This window comes from Eublepharis macularius, chromosome 5 (assembly GCF_028583425.1).
Source record: "Eublepharis macularius isolate TG4126 chromosome 5, MPM_Emac_v1.0, whole genome shotgun sequence".
In the NCBI taxonomy this organism is placed as follows: Eukaryota; Metazoa; Chordata; class Lepidosauria; order Squamata; family Eublepharidae; genus Eublepharis; species Eublepharis macularius.
The window spans coordinates 22,942,646-22,956,577 of record NC_072794.1 but is presented as its reverse complement, the minus strand read 5'-3'; the positions used below and the strand labels follow the sequence as shown (position 1 = coordinate 22,956,577).

Genomic DNA, 13,932 nt, shown 5'->3' with positions numbered 1-13,932 from the left:
TAGCTCGACTTGAATCAGTGCCTGCTGGATTGTGTATATCAAATCAATTCTGTTAAAAGACCCAAAACCCAATGGGCACAATCTAGCAAGTTTGAATTGCGACTAACAGATGCCCAAACTAGATGATCTGAGATGAACCAGTGGCTCAATGGCAGAGCATCTGCTTGGAATATGTAAGGCTGCAGATTCAGTCCCCAGCATGTTCAGCTGAAACAATCAGACGGTAGGTGTAAAAGATGTAAAAGACCTCAGCCTGAGACTCAGACAACTGCTGCCAGTGTGAGCAGACAATATTGACCTTGAGGGACCTGTGGTCTAAGGGCTAAACTACACGAGATGCCCAACACGTGTTGGTTTCTTGCAAGTTTACCTGGGTAGTGTAGTCAGCAGCAGGATGGGAAGGAACGAGTCAGCAAGGGGAGCCTGAAGCTGCTAGGTGTCTAGCAGCAGCAGCAGGAGCTGCCACCACTGCTAAATTCCTTCCCCTCTCTGTGAGAAGGGATGGTTGAGGCTCGCAGCGGCATCAACCACAACCTCAGCAGCGACTCTGCCACTACTAGCCACCACTACTAGCCGCCTGGCAGCTTCACCCCCACCCTTTAACAATTCAATCCCCAGTTAATTCATAACATATCCCAAGCAAAACAGTAACGTTATTAAAATGTGTGCAAGCCACGTACAAAAGAATTGTATTTATTAACGAGATAATGTAATGTTCTCTACTTATAATCTTTACATCTTGCCTTACTTCCTTGGACTCAAGGCAGCTAACAGTGCAACTACAAGCTGCAGGGCAAAAAATATTAAAGGAAATACATGCAGTTCAATCTTTTAGCATGGAATTAAGGGGGCCTCTAAATCCCAGGCTGTTTTGGCCCACTATCATTACTACAACTTAAACCCTCATGAATGACTGTCCCCCATGCTAGTGTAATAAGACCAACCACTTTTTCCACTGCAGGCCGACAGGATTTACATTGCTAACTTGGCTGCCACAACTGGTCACATGCTACTAGCAGCAGAGACCAGGAATGGGCTACATATAAATAGGGGTCAACTTGATTCTCCTAAGGCTGGAATTGAAGGGCTGGTTAAACACAACACCAGCATAACAGAAGCACGTTCTTGTGTGGACTTTGCACTTGCACAGTGTCTTGCATGAACCAGGCTGCCACCAGCGCAAATCAGCTACATGGCACACCTAACCTTCACACTACACAGCTGCTCTGCACAGGAGGCAGTCCCATTAAGACAAGGCATTGTGTTGGTGCAAAAGTCCCATGGGGGAAATGCTCTGGCTTTGCAGGTGTCGTGTTTAGATCGAGCCCAAGGCCCAGTTTTAAAAGGAGCAAAGCTCATTCCTCATTCCAAAGGGATCACCGGAGGGCACATGTTTAGCAGTCACTCCACTGCTGCGCCTGAGCACACGCCTTTACTTGCTTCCATACAACTGAATGGCTGTCAAGACTCTGCCCTTGGGGATTAATCGCAGCACTGGCCAGCCCTCTTTGGCCCCAGGTAGCTCAGCCTCCACCAATGGACACACTCAGGGCTACCTACAATTTACAAGCCATCCTTACACACACCCACACACCACCTATCGCAATGCTGCATGCTCCGCTAATAGCAATAAAAATGAAACATCCCACAAACGTGCACAAAACTCCAGCCCTACCGAACGTGCCAAGGGAATGGAGGAGCAAAGCAAGGGTTAAGTCCATCTTGTAATAAGCATTTCTGTTCTGGCGCGTTGCAAGAGCCCATTACCTCCCGCCACATTACCTCATTCATTTCTTATATGCGGATGGTTTATTTTCCCATGAGCACCCTGGCTCTCAGACATGGCTAGTATAAAGTCCCCTCCCTCTCCTCTATTTCTCTATCCATCACATTTAACACTCTGACAGTAACAGTCTATAATGTTTCTATTCTACAAAACCGCTCTGTCAACTCCGGGCTTCCAGAGCAGCAACTGAGGAAAATAAATAACATCAACGCTGCGGACGACAGCATCACAGCTTGCTTTCTGCTGGGGGTTTATACTTTTATTTTATTTTACAATGGGGGGGGGAGAATGTGCATGCATGGGAAGAACAGTAGGATCTTAACAAGTTAACAGGGGCAAAGTCGCACGTCCACAGCAGATAAAGGAAGGATTCTTCTCCTGGACCACGCTCATTCTTGCCCTGTTCTGCTCTTTCATTTCTTCACAGTGTCATGGGAGGGATTTAACATATCTCTGGTTCCTCACTCCCCTAAATGTGTCTTCTTAAGACCCATTCATACATTACAAAGTCCTCATTTTCGCCGCTTGGACGTCATGAGGAATTTCCATCATTTAGGCATTGGGGGAACTTGCGTTCTCCGGTTCACATGGACCAAATTTAGATCAGGAGCGTAGAAAGATGAAGCTTCAGCCTTCTTCCTGCACAACTGTCCTGAAATGAAACAACACAGGGAGCTGCTTTTTGCTTCGCTGCGGAAACCTTCCATGTATGGCTACACCGGTCTTTTCCCAAAGGTTCAAACAGTGGCTCACCAGGGCTACTTCAAATCAGGAAAGCAGTGGGAGATAAATGCTCAAGCTTCTTTTCTTTGTGGTCCGAATCCAAGTCTGGCCTGGACATGCAAGGAAGTTAAAATTCCAGCCATGGAACTCCCAAACCACATTTGTTGACCTGCAGTGTGGAAGTCACAAGGATTTTGCAGAGTGTGAATTGTGAATGAGTGAGCCTTTCCTTTTCTCTTATCAAAAGTGAGGAGGGGAGGTTGAAGCAGGCAAAAGTAAAAAATATTACTGAAGATCTTCCTTATCCTACTACTACACTAAATCTTCCTTATCCTACTACTACACTAAAAGTAAAGGTAGCCCCCTGTGGAAGCACCGAGTCATTCTTGACCCATGGGGGGGGGGCGTTGCATCGTTACTAAATAAAAAATTATGAGAAAATAGGAAATAGCTAACCTACAATTTGCATTGGTCCGACGAAAGCACAACTCTTCCTGCAACTGTGGGGAAGTATATAAAACATATTCAGACCGAAGCAAAGGTGTGATGATAGCATGTCCCCATATACCTTATATGTGGCTAAAGCAGCTAGAAGTCCACCAGAAACAATGAATCCAGCATCTACCAAGGACTGGAATGGGTGTGAGACACGACTATTAAATAAAACTATTCCAAAAAGTGTTATTAAAGGGGGCAATTATGGCTCTTTTGCCTAGGTTGAGTCAGCCCCAAGGGAGGTACCCAAGAGCTGTACAGGATGGCCTCCTTCCTTCCATCCTGTCAGCGCAGCTTCTTTTCACAGGGAACAATGACAACATTTTGCTTCAAGTGGAGATTTTTAAATCCCATGCTTTACTACGCTCTGTAACACATCTTTAAAAGGTCTATTACCCCTGAAGTTTACTTTGGCCTCTGGTTTTATACACATTAAAAGGGTGCATCAGGAGTTGAAACAGAATTGCTAGCCCCTAGGAATTCCAGAGGGGAACGTGTGCCTGAGGCAGCAAAAACAAACAGGAACCTAAGGGCACCTTAAAATTTATGTTCGCCTTTTTAAGGTGCCACGAGACTCCGTGGTTATTTTTGCAGCCCATAAGGATATCAGCTTTCAGTTTCCATTGCCATCTATGTAGCAAAGGAACATAGTGATATTCATCATAAACATTAGCACAAAAAAGGACGTGGTCATTCATCCCATAATTTGTTTCAGGAAAGTGAAATGGGGAGGGAGAGAGAAGATAATGTGGGAATCAGCCCATAGCTACTTCACATCTTATACTTTTAGGAGCACACCTAGAGCAGTGATCCTCAATGGATTTACTAGGGCCCACATTCTTCTTCCCTAAACTAGATAGTTAGTCTTGCCTTTCTTCTACCTCCCTGAAGCAGGAGGTACATTGGAAGAATCGAGGTGGCACCACCTTTGGATTTGCAAGAAGGTCCATTCAGAAGAGACCAGGAGGCACTACCTTTGGATTTGCAAGAAGATCCATTCAGAAGAGTCGAGAGGGCACCACCTTTAGATTTGTGAGAAGGTCCATTCAGAAGAGTCGAGGTGGCACCACCTTTGGATTTGCAAGAAGGTTCCATTCAGGAAAAGCCACCTCTGTCATAGAAGGATGCTTGGTTTGCAATCTCCCAACATTTTGTGACTGCCCCAATATCCTATGGCAGCCATTTTATGGCAGCACCCACTCGCCATTCTCAACATTCCCAAAGTGTACACAGGCTCAACAAGGAATGAGAACCCCAGCCTAATATACTTTAAGTGTACATCTGAACACATGAATATACAAAGTGAGTGCCCCCACCTTGTGGAATTGTACAGGTATACTCCTCAAGGAACCAAATTTGACTACGGTTCCTATCAATAACAACAAATAAGGGCTCTTACGGGTAATCAACAGCGATCCAAAAGACTTACATCCCTGTAAATACAATCAATCAGTCACAATTACAAATGTATCAATTTTTAAGTGCAAAGTGCTCAAAAATATAAGTGCATATATAATAGTTGAATGGATCACTTTCAAATTGAAACTATCAGATTAATAAACACATCAGCCACCGGCACACTCTCTGAAGTAATATACCCGTCAGAGGTGTCATTTACAATTTCAGATGCTCACTGACAAACATTACAATAAATACAAGAATATATATAATAAATACAGGAATAAATAGTATAATAAATATAGTAATAACTATTATGATAAAAGTGAGTCCATAATAAATTGATACGTTACGTTATCATACGTAAATAGAAAGGCTGTAAGGCTGTACTTTGATATGGGTAGGTGGGGGTAGATTGTCCAAAAGTGCTGGTGCGGGAGGATCCAAATTATTTTCTTAGGTCCTTGAGTGATTTGACACAAATGGAATTAATTCTCACTTGTCTCTCTAGGTTCACCACCACGGTGACCCAAACCCACTGCACGGGATCCCGGCTGAACACGCCGTCCACGCCCACAAGCCCAGGAGTACTACGGAGGATCATGTCCTCCCAACACAATGCTAGCTATTCTCCTGGTTTGTACTAACTTTCTCAAGGAGTAATATTCATATCAATTTGTCTTCATTCGGTGTGCTCCAAAGATTTCCTTTCTCAAATCAATGAGTATTTACGGGGCCGTAAGTCTTTTGGATTGCTATGGTTCCTATCAAGCAGCGAGCCTGACTTCGCAGTTGAATCAGGTGCCAATGGAGAAGTGAAGAAAGGAGACTGCACAACCAGTCATCCCCTCCGTGTCACACTCCCACCCACAGTTACTTGCTACCATGGCCAGGACACCAGCAGCTAGAATTGCCCTGGCCGCCCATTACTGCAAAGTCAGCAGACACTGCAGCAGCCAGCCCAAAGAACGGGTCGGGGAGGCATGAAATCAGAAGGGTTATCTAATGCTAGCTTCATTCTAATTGAGTCGGTACCATATGTCACCCAGCAATAACATCGCAAGCAGCGTGCAACTGAATACATATTTAATTCACATAATGGGTACAACAGTAGAAGTAATCAAGGCAGTTTGCCATAAGCCATAAAGAAATGTAGCTTGTTCCCTATCAAGAAACATTCAGCACTTAGGGGGGAGAAAAACTGTATCACCAGAAAGAGAAAGAAAACGAGAGAGAATCATATCGCCGCAAGAGCTAAAAACACCCAGCAGAGATTAAAGCGGGGGCCCTGATCTGGCACGAATGAAAATCAATGGGAGAATATTGTTGAGGAATCATTAGCCCTCTCGATATAATTAACTGTAATGGATTTATTGGCAAGACTTTAAATGATTTTCATGTTAAATAGAAGCCTAGAATGTTCCTGGTCTGGCCTGTCCATAGGTCATTTCATCCTAAAGAAGACCCCCCCCCCCATCGCTCTGGCCTTTGAGCAATACAGCCAGCTCCGCTTGGCAGTACGGCCCTTGGAGTGGCAGATGACAGGAAGCCAGGGGCCCCTCCCCTTCATTTCTTCCTGCAATGAGATGATTAATATGATTGTGGAATGCTCATCAATATCTTTGGACAGATCAACTGGCATTTCCATTAAAGTCCTATTAATGCGCACGAGACACAGCTGTGGACAGGTTAGCGGGCAAAAATAAAAGTTCTGAAAACGAAGCCATGGGGGAGCACCCCCTGAGCCTGGACCGAACGCAACTCAGCCCCTTGCTCTCATTAAAGGCTTCCCACTACGAGTATGTTTTGATGTATATTTCAGGAGGATAAACAAACATTCATTCCACTTTGGGAAGGTGGTTTGCTGTAGCATAGCATCAGCCCAGCCAGCAATGAGGGGACATTAATTTCAATTCTGATGTTTAAACACTTCGGGGAGGCCAGTCACTCATGCCTAGCTTCACCCCGCAAAGTCCCTGGGAGAAACCAGGGTTATCTCCTGCACCTAACCAGGACTGGGAAGACGGGATTTGATGAGACGGACTAGCGAATGGAGGTTCAAAGGAGGAAAAACTGAGCCAGGTATTTCATTCCCTTCTGGCATAGTCTGGTTTAATCAGAATATTGAAATGGACAGCGATGATCCTGCACATTTTCATGCCGATAACCAGGAGGAGTAGACAGGCAGGCAAAATGACAAGCAACCCCAAGACCAAGATACAAGCTTGGGAACAGGCTCCGCTGAAGATGACCTCACGTGCCCAAGAAATGCAATCATCTTTTTAAAACGAGCACAATAATGATAGCACACTTTTCGGTTCATGAATCCACCCAGTAGCTAGACTAACAAAAACTCTTTTTTAAAAAAACCTTTAGACTTTCACAGATTCTTCAACTGAGCATGCTACGTTTGCCTCGAAATTTCTCATCAATCAGAAGTTCTTAAAATGAGTCAACAAGGAGGCATGGTTGGCCCATGACTATTTACTACCCCCAAATGGCTGCTCTTTCCCATCAGAAAGGTAAACCTTGTCAGGACACTGAGGCTTAATTTTCAACATTATCTGCAACATCACAAGACTGTAGAGCGTACCTCTCAAGAGTGCACATTCTTCTGCTGCCCTGAAAAATCCTGCTGGTTCTCTGAGGCCAAACCTGAATGAGACAACCTCTGGCCTCCTGAAAATGGGAGGGAACCAGGGTTCTCTGCAAAATGAGCCTTCCTTTACAAGTAAAGGTAGATATGTCGTATCTTAAGCTCCTTCCACATGGCATCAGGGCTCTTCTCGATGTGACTGAGGGCCAAACTACAAGTGACAAACGACACAGGGTGGACACTTGTCAGCTTCCCTCAAGTTTTGATGGGAAATGTAGGCAGCTTGCCGGAATGTTGGACAAGTGACAGTTGAAAAGACCACTGGACAGCAGTTGGAGAGCCAAGCTGCAAGACCAGGACACCTACATTTCCCATCAAAACTTGAGGGAAGCTGACAAGTGTCCAACTAGTGTCAGGCGTTCCTTGTAGCTTGGCCCTGAGAATGCAGAATCAGCCATAGCAGCAATGGAGATTCCATATGGGGGGCTTTCCCCTACACTTTCCCTGCCCCAGCACCATGACTGTACCCAACTCCACGCTACCAGAGGTTTGTTTTCTTTTTCTAATTGGTAACTGACATATCATTATAGTGATATGTCAGTTACCAATTGAAAAGCCCTCCGATTGGCACAGGGTGAGGGCCACGGGGGCCTGGGGCAGGGAAAATGGTGCTGAAATGAGCAAGATCAGGAAAGATCTCCACTTCCAGTCCACACAGCATCTTTGACTACAATCTTTTCAAAAACATTATAGTAAATCGGGTTTAGGAAAGGTCATAGAAAGGCAGGGGGAAACTTAGAAGTGCATGAATGCACTACAATGCTGTGCAAAAGCTGGGGGGGGGGGGGGAGAACCCTGCACATTAACACTCAAGCAGATCCAAAATATCAGCATAAAAGTGACCTTTGTTACACTGCAGATAAGAGAGTGATGGGTCAGATGGGGGGTGTTGCAGAGTGGCAAAAATTCACACATCTCGACATGTGTCCCTCTCCCTCCGGCAAGCATGAAAATCCCAAGTCCTGTACCAAAGGAGAGGCTTGCCATTTGCCTGCTTAAAGCATCACCCAAAAGCATCATCCAAAAGTAACATAATAAGACTCCCAAAATGTCACACAGACATGATGTCATCTCCTCTGTGTCGCTCTAGGAACCTTCACAGTCTCTACGGCTTTTACTATAGAGACTGGGGAAATTCTTAAGAGTGTCACCCAGAAGCGACGTTAAATCCCCTGAAACTCCACCCTTCCCTGGCACTGCCTCCAAAATCTCTGGAGATTTGTTGACACGAGGATGGCAACCCTACCAAGAGGAGGGAGATGAGATGTTGTAGAAAGTACAATACCGCTTAAGATTGTATTGTAAGAAACTCAGAAGCACAGTGCAACATGAATGAGCTCCAGCCCTCTATTCACAAGCTCTAGGGTGGGTGAACTGCACTTGGGAAGCTCAACATCTGGAACAAACCCCACTAGGCAGGATTCTTGTAACCCCCAAATGTTGCTTGCTTTCTCAAAACTAGACAAAGTATACAGAGCTTTGAAAGTTTCTTTGTCTGCCTATATGTAGAAACACACAAACTGTCTAGAGGATGTAGTTATCACCAGAGTCCAAGATTGTTTAAGTTATCTATGCTGAAGGTCACAAATAAACTGTCTCCGAAACCTCTATGACTATGGCCAACAGAGCAACAGAGTGGAGGCTGTGCTTGACTCTGAAGGTGGCCCCAGTCTCTCTGCCTCATGTTATTCCAACATCTTTGCAGTGGCCTGAAGCTGAGGGGTTGATCTGGACCCAATCCAAAATCCAGGAACATAAAGAGAATGTTCATGGAGGAATGTATGAGTTACTCTAGTGTATGTACAGATCAGATATGGGGCTGTCCGCCCATCACTCATATCCTTCCTTCACAACCACTTGGTCATCTAGTCTTGAAATGCCATTCCTTTCTCCCACCCACCCAAACAAACAGGCAAAAAAAAAAATCCCCGCAATCTTTTAACAACTCTGAATCTTGACAACAGACAAAATTATGCAAACGAAATCGATATGCATTTACATTTGCATGATTTACCCTGAGCGCCAAATCCGGGTTTCCTTAATGCACAACACCTGTTTATATGTCACATCCTACATGAAGTATAAACATACACAGGAAAGAGAGAGGGATTTGCATATGTGTACGCACTGACTTTTTTATCTATCAAGCAAGGACCTGGGCTTTGGTCCTTGGGCCTTAGGCATGCCCGCAAACAGGCAGATCATGTTTTAAGGTCATCTACAACCTTAAAACGGGAGGTGCCGTGGCAGGCAGAAGGGGGAGGAAATTAAACCTGTATATAAATCGGTGTGCATATAACATTTATGGCTAAAGAAAAAGGCTATTTCAAAAGGCAGTGGCAGCAGGACCAGGCAAAAATCTAGTGGAAAGCATTAATACTCCCAAGAATCACCAGAAGGGAGCCTGACTGCAGACACTTAAGCTCTCGGCTCTGCCATTAAAGCTGGAGCCTAAATTATTGATCCCTTGCCTTGATCAGCATAACAGTCACGTCCCCGGAATCGAGATCTAAGTACACTGCGGTCCCTGTGCTGCAGCCACTGAAATAATTAGGAGAAATTCTCATTAAAGGAGAGTGAAAGGTTCAGAGATGGAGACAGAGTAAGGGGTCTGGGCGGGTGTTTAATGTCTGCCAACGGGGTCGAGGGATCGCTCAGATCAAATCCCCGCACAGCACTTGCGGGGGGTGGGCTGGGGGAGATGTCAGCTTATCAAAATGAAAAGTACAAACAGCATTTCTCCCCTCTATTGTAGACATACACACACATCGAGACAGCAAGCTATTGCTCGAATTCGCACCTAAATTTAGTCGCACAGGGGCGAGAAAGACAGAAAGGGGGGAGAGGAGAGAAGGAGGGAAAGGGACTAAAAATAAATAACAAAATTAATAATGGAAAAATCCATCAGAGGTTCCGTTGAGTGTAATTTATTCATTCTGTAGAACTGCAAAGAATCCAGGTTGGGTGGGGGCAGATATTGCGCAGTCTGCTGAGATATCCTTTGAAAAATGGGAATTTTTGCCAACCTCAAACTAGTATAGAAGGGCAGATTTTCTCTCTCTAATGTACACACACACACACACCCTGAATCACCAGTGCAGGATCCCTATTGATCTGAGCCAAAATTTACAGAATTGTGCCCTCTGGGAAATGGGCAGCCCCCCCTCAAATCCAATGACTGCTCAGCAATACAGACAGCTTAATACACAATCACAAAAATCTCACGGGAGGTGTATTTGGTGTGGGAGAAGAGAGGCAGGGAAGAAGAAAAAATGATGAAGAGCAAAAAAAGGAAGATGACAGGGAGGAATGCAAAGATTCCACCCCCCCACCCACTCCACCCTCCCCTTAAAGTTCCCTAATATTTAATGTCAACATGCCGTAGCTGAAAAGAAAAATTCCATCTCACACAGCTAATCAGAACGGTTAGAAAGACCATTACCACAAACACCAAGAACATGTGAAATTGATTATTTTTTACTTCATTCAGTTAATGAAATCCACCAGCAGCCAAGAACGAGTGAAGGTTCATTTGGATGGGGAGGAAAGAGAGAAAGGGTTTGTGTGTGTGTGTGTGTGTGTGTGTGTGATGTGCATGCGCAGCAGTGGACGATAGCAGTGACAGAAAGGTAGTTAAATGCATCATTTTTTTAAAGGGGGGGTGAGGTTAAGCGCCTGCCCCCTTTCTTTCCCATTTTGTAGAGCTAGGAACGCTTAGCATGGACATCACATCCCCTAACAAGTGCCACATCATTAAATGTCTTGGGCTGATGCAGCCTGGAAGAGGAATGCAGAATGTCACCGACTGATAGGGGAGCCGACTAGGAGGTTATTTATTAAGGGGACACTTTCCACAAATGGCACTTCTGCTGTGTGCATTAGAAAAAATCCTGCTAGCAAGCTTCCTAGCAAGGAAGCCCTAAAGGAAGAAGGGTGCCAGCGTCTCAGCTGTGACCCCTCACATGACTACTGACCTGATTCCCTCCCGTAACCTGAAAAAAAACGTTCCTTGGCATTCTGATCGTCTGAACCAGTAACCCTCTGGCTCTCCGTATTGAGCTAAATGCATTCGGAGACTCTATCCATCCAGCGGCGCTTTGAAGATCACCCCGTAATACAGAGCTAAGGGTTTGAAATACTCCGAGCATGAGTAGTCGGGATATTTTCATTGCTGTTTAGAACTCGATTTCAAAGTTTGGGTTTTATTTAAAAAGATGGCACTTGCAGGTCCATGTTTTCAACTCCGGGATCTCTAACTTGCTCACCGATGACAAACAGGTCAACTTTGAAAGCAATTCCCCACCTTTCCTACCCTTCCTTCTGGAAAGGGAACTGCTTGAATAACATTGAATTTGCATTAGGGCTGTGCATTCAGATATTTAGTTAGTTAATTAGGATAGATCTATGCTGTCTCTTTTGAATTCAGCCAGAGGCAGCTTATAGTTAAAATGATATCCCGACATAAAAACATAAACTGCATAAAAGCCATGTATAAAACAGAAGCAGACCATTTTAAAAGCTGGTAAGATGAAACCCTTAACTAAATGCCAGAGTTAAAAGATTATTAAAAGATTGTTTTGGACTGGTGCCTTAAAGAAAGAAAAGCAAGCGCTGGGCAAGCCTCATGGAGAAAAGGTGCCACCACAGAAAATGCCCCGTATCTCTTCGCCACCTGCCTCACCTCTGAGAGGCAGATCTTAATCTGCGGGCTGGAAAGTATGGGAGGAGACAGTCCTTCAGATACCCTAGCCCCAGCCATTTAGGGATATTTCCAATCCTAAACAGTGCCCCAAATTCCATTAATTGGAAATACTCAATATGAAGCAAGGCACACCTGAAATTTCAGGATTCTCAAAATTTATATCTTGAAATGGCAGGATTTTTCTCGAGTGATTTTGGCTTCCAGGGGAATCAATAGGGGTAGACCTGGTGTCCGGAGGCATATTTTCCAAAAAACCCTAAAACAGACTTCAAGAATTCTCCCAAAATTTTGAGAAAACTATCATCACAACCCTTTCTGAAATAATGAAACAAAATGAAAATGGATTTTTGACACGCATGCCTCTACTCTGCATATGAGTATATTAATTTGTTTACACAGTAAGCTGGCCTACCTTTATGTATTTTGATGCCTTGTTTTACCTTTCTATATATATTACCTCACAGGCATATTTGAAAAAAACCACTTTATCATAGGTACAAGCATAGTCGTACTATGAAATGTGCTACAGAAGTAGCATCCTCCCCACTTCTGCCGGGGCAGAACACCAAACACAGCCTTGGCCCCTTAATCTCGCCCTCTCTTGCTCCCTTTGCATCAAGGCAAGTTTAATTATTTCCTAAAAATTACATGCCACCCACCTCACAGGCCGATTATTGTTGTGGGGATAATAATGATATCCTTTGTAACCCGCTCTGAGCAGGCATTAAGTTGTCCTGAAGGGCGGTATATAAATCAAATGTTGTTATTATTACCCACCCAGCTTTTTTCTGTTGATGGACGGCTGGCCAGACACGGCCCTGAACAATCTGGCCAGAGCTCTGGAGGCTGTGACGGCATGGTTGAAACAGAGCAGGCTGAAATTGAACCCTCCAGGCTAGATTACTGTAACTCAGTCTATGCTGGGCTACCCCTGGGCTTGATCCAGAAACTACAACTGGTCCAGAATGTGACGGCACAGGTCCTGACCGGTATATCCTACCAGTCACATATCACACCTGTCCTGCAGCAGCTGCAATGGCTTCCGGTTGAATTCCGAATCAAGTTCAAGGTGTTGGTTCTTACCTTTAAAGCCCTGAGCGGGTTGGGACTGGCATATCTTCGGGACCGCCTCTCCCTGTATGTTCCCCAGAGGCCACTTTGATCAGCAGATAAATGTTTACTGGTGGTCCCCGGCCCTAAGGAAGCCCGCCTCACTTCAACCAGGGCCAGGGCCTTTTCAGTCCTGGCCCCAGCCTGGTGGAACGCTCTGTCAATGGAGACCCGGGCCCAGCGGGACATATTGTCGTTCCGCCGGGCATGTAAGACAGCTGTTCCGCCAGGTGTTCAGTGGCTGAAGGGGGCAGTGCCATGTCAGCCTCCCACCTTTGGGGTGGGGGGTTCTCCCCACCATTGCACTTTAATGTATTTGGTTAATTTATTTTATTATTGTTTATCGTATGTTGATTTTAGAATTATTGTTTTCTTGTTTTTCTTGATTTTACCTGTTGTTCACTGCCCAGAGCCCCTGAGGATGGGCAGTTTATAAATCGAATAATAAATAAATACATAAAATAAAATTATTATATTTAAATAAAAGAATTTTTTTCCTTATGTTCCCACTGTTCTTATTTACAGGGGTAATTCCTGTGTCTTAGCCTCATTTTGCCTTTAAGTGATACCAATTTTTTTTTCTAAATTAGTGTGTACGCAAATCCATTCAAGCTTCTCAGCATTCTACACCCTACTCAGAGCCTCAAGAATTTATATTTCTATAGTGGGTCGTGTAGGTTGACTCAAACACACAGGTAAGTACACCTGGACATAAATTACTAGGCCAGTGTTTCCCTTTACACACAGGAGAGACAGTACATAACAGAGGAGAGAATGGAATTCTGTTACCAGTGATATCAAAATTGGTGTCTTACCCCTTTTAAGAGATCCTCCCTATTTCCATAGGCTTTCCTACAACACAAAGTGCTCTGGAGATTGCAGTTCTTGATCATATCAAAAATAAAATGCTTATTAGTATCCAGGGCTTTTTTCTGGGAAAAGAGGTGGTGGAACTCAGGACCACACAATGGCATCACTTTGGGTCAGCTGGAACAAGGGGAGGGGGTTAACGTTTAAATTGCCCTCAGTGAAAATGGTCACATGGCTGGTAGCTCCGCCCCC

At 44.6% G+C, this 13,932-nt stretch overlaps 1 protein-coding gene across 3 annotated transcripts in view; it reads right to left on the bottom strand.

The window, feature by feature from the left end:
• The window catches only part of PBX1 (PBX homeobox 1), a 261,356-nt gene that overhangs the window by 135,556 nt on the left and 111,868 nt on the right, over window positions 1-13,932 (bottom strand). The gene's annotated exons all lie outside the window — the stretch shown is intronic.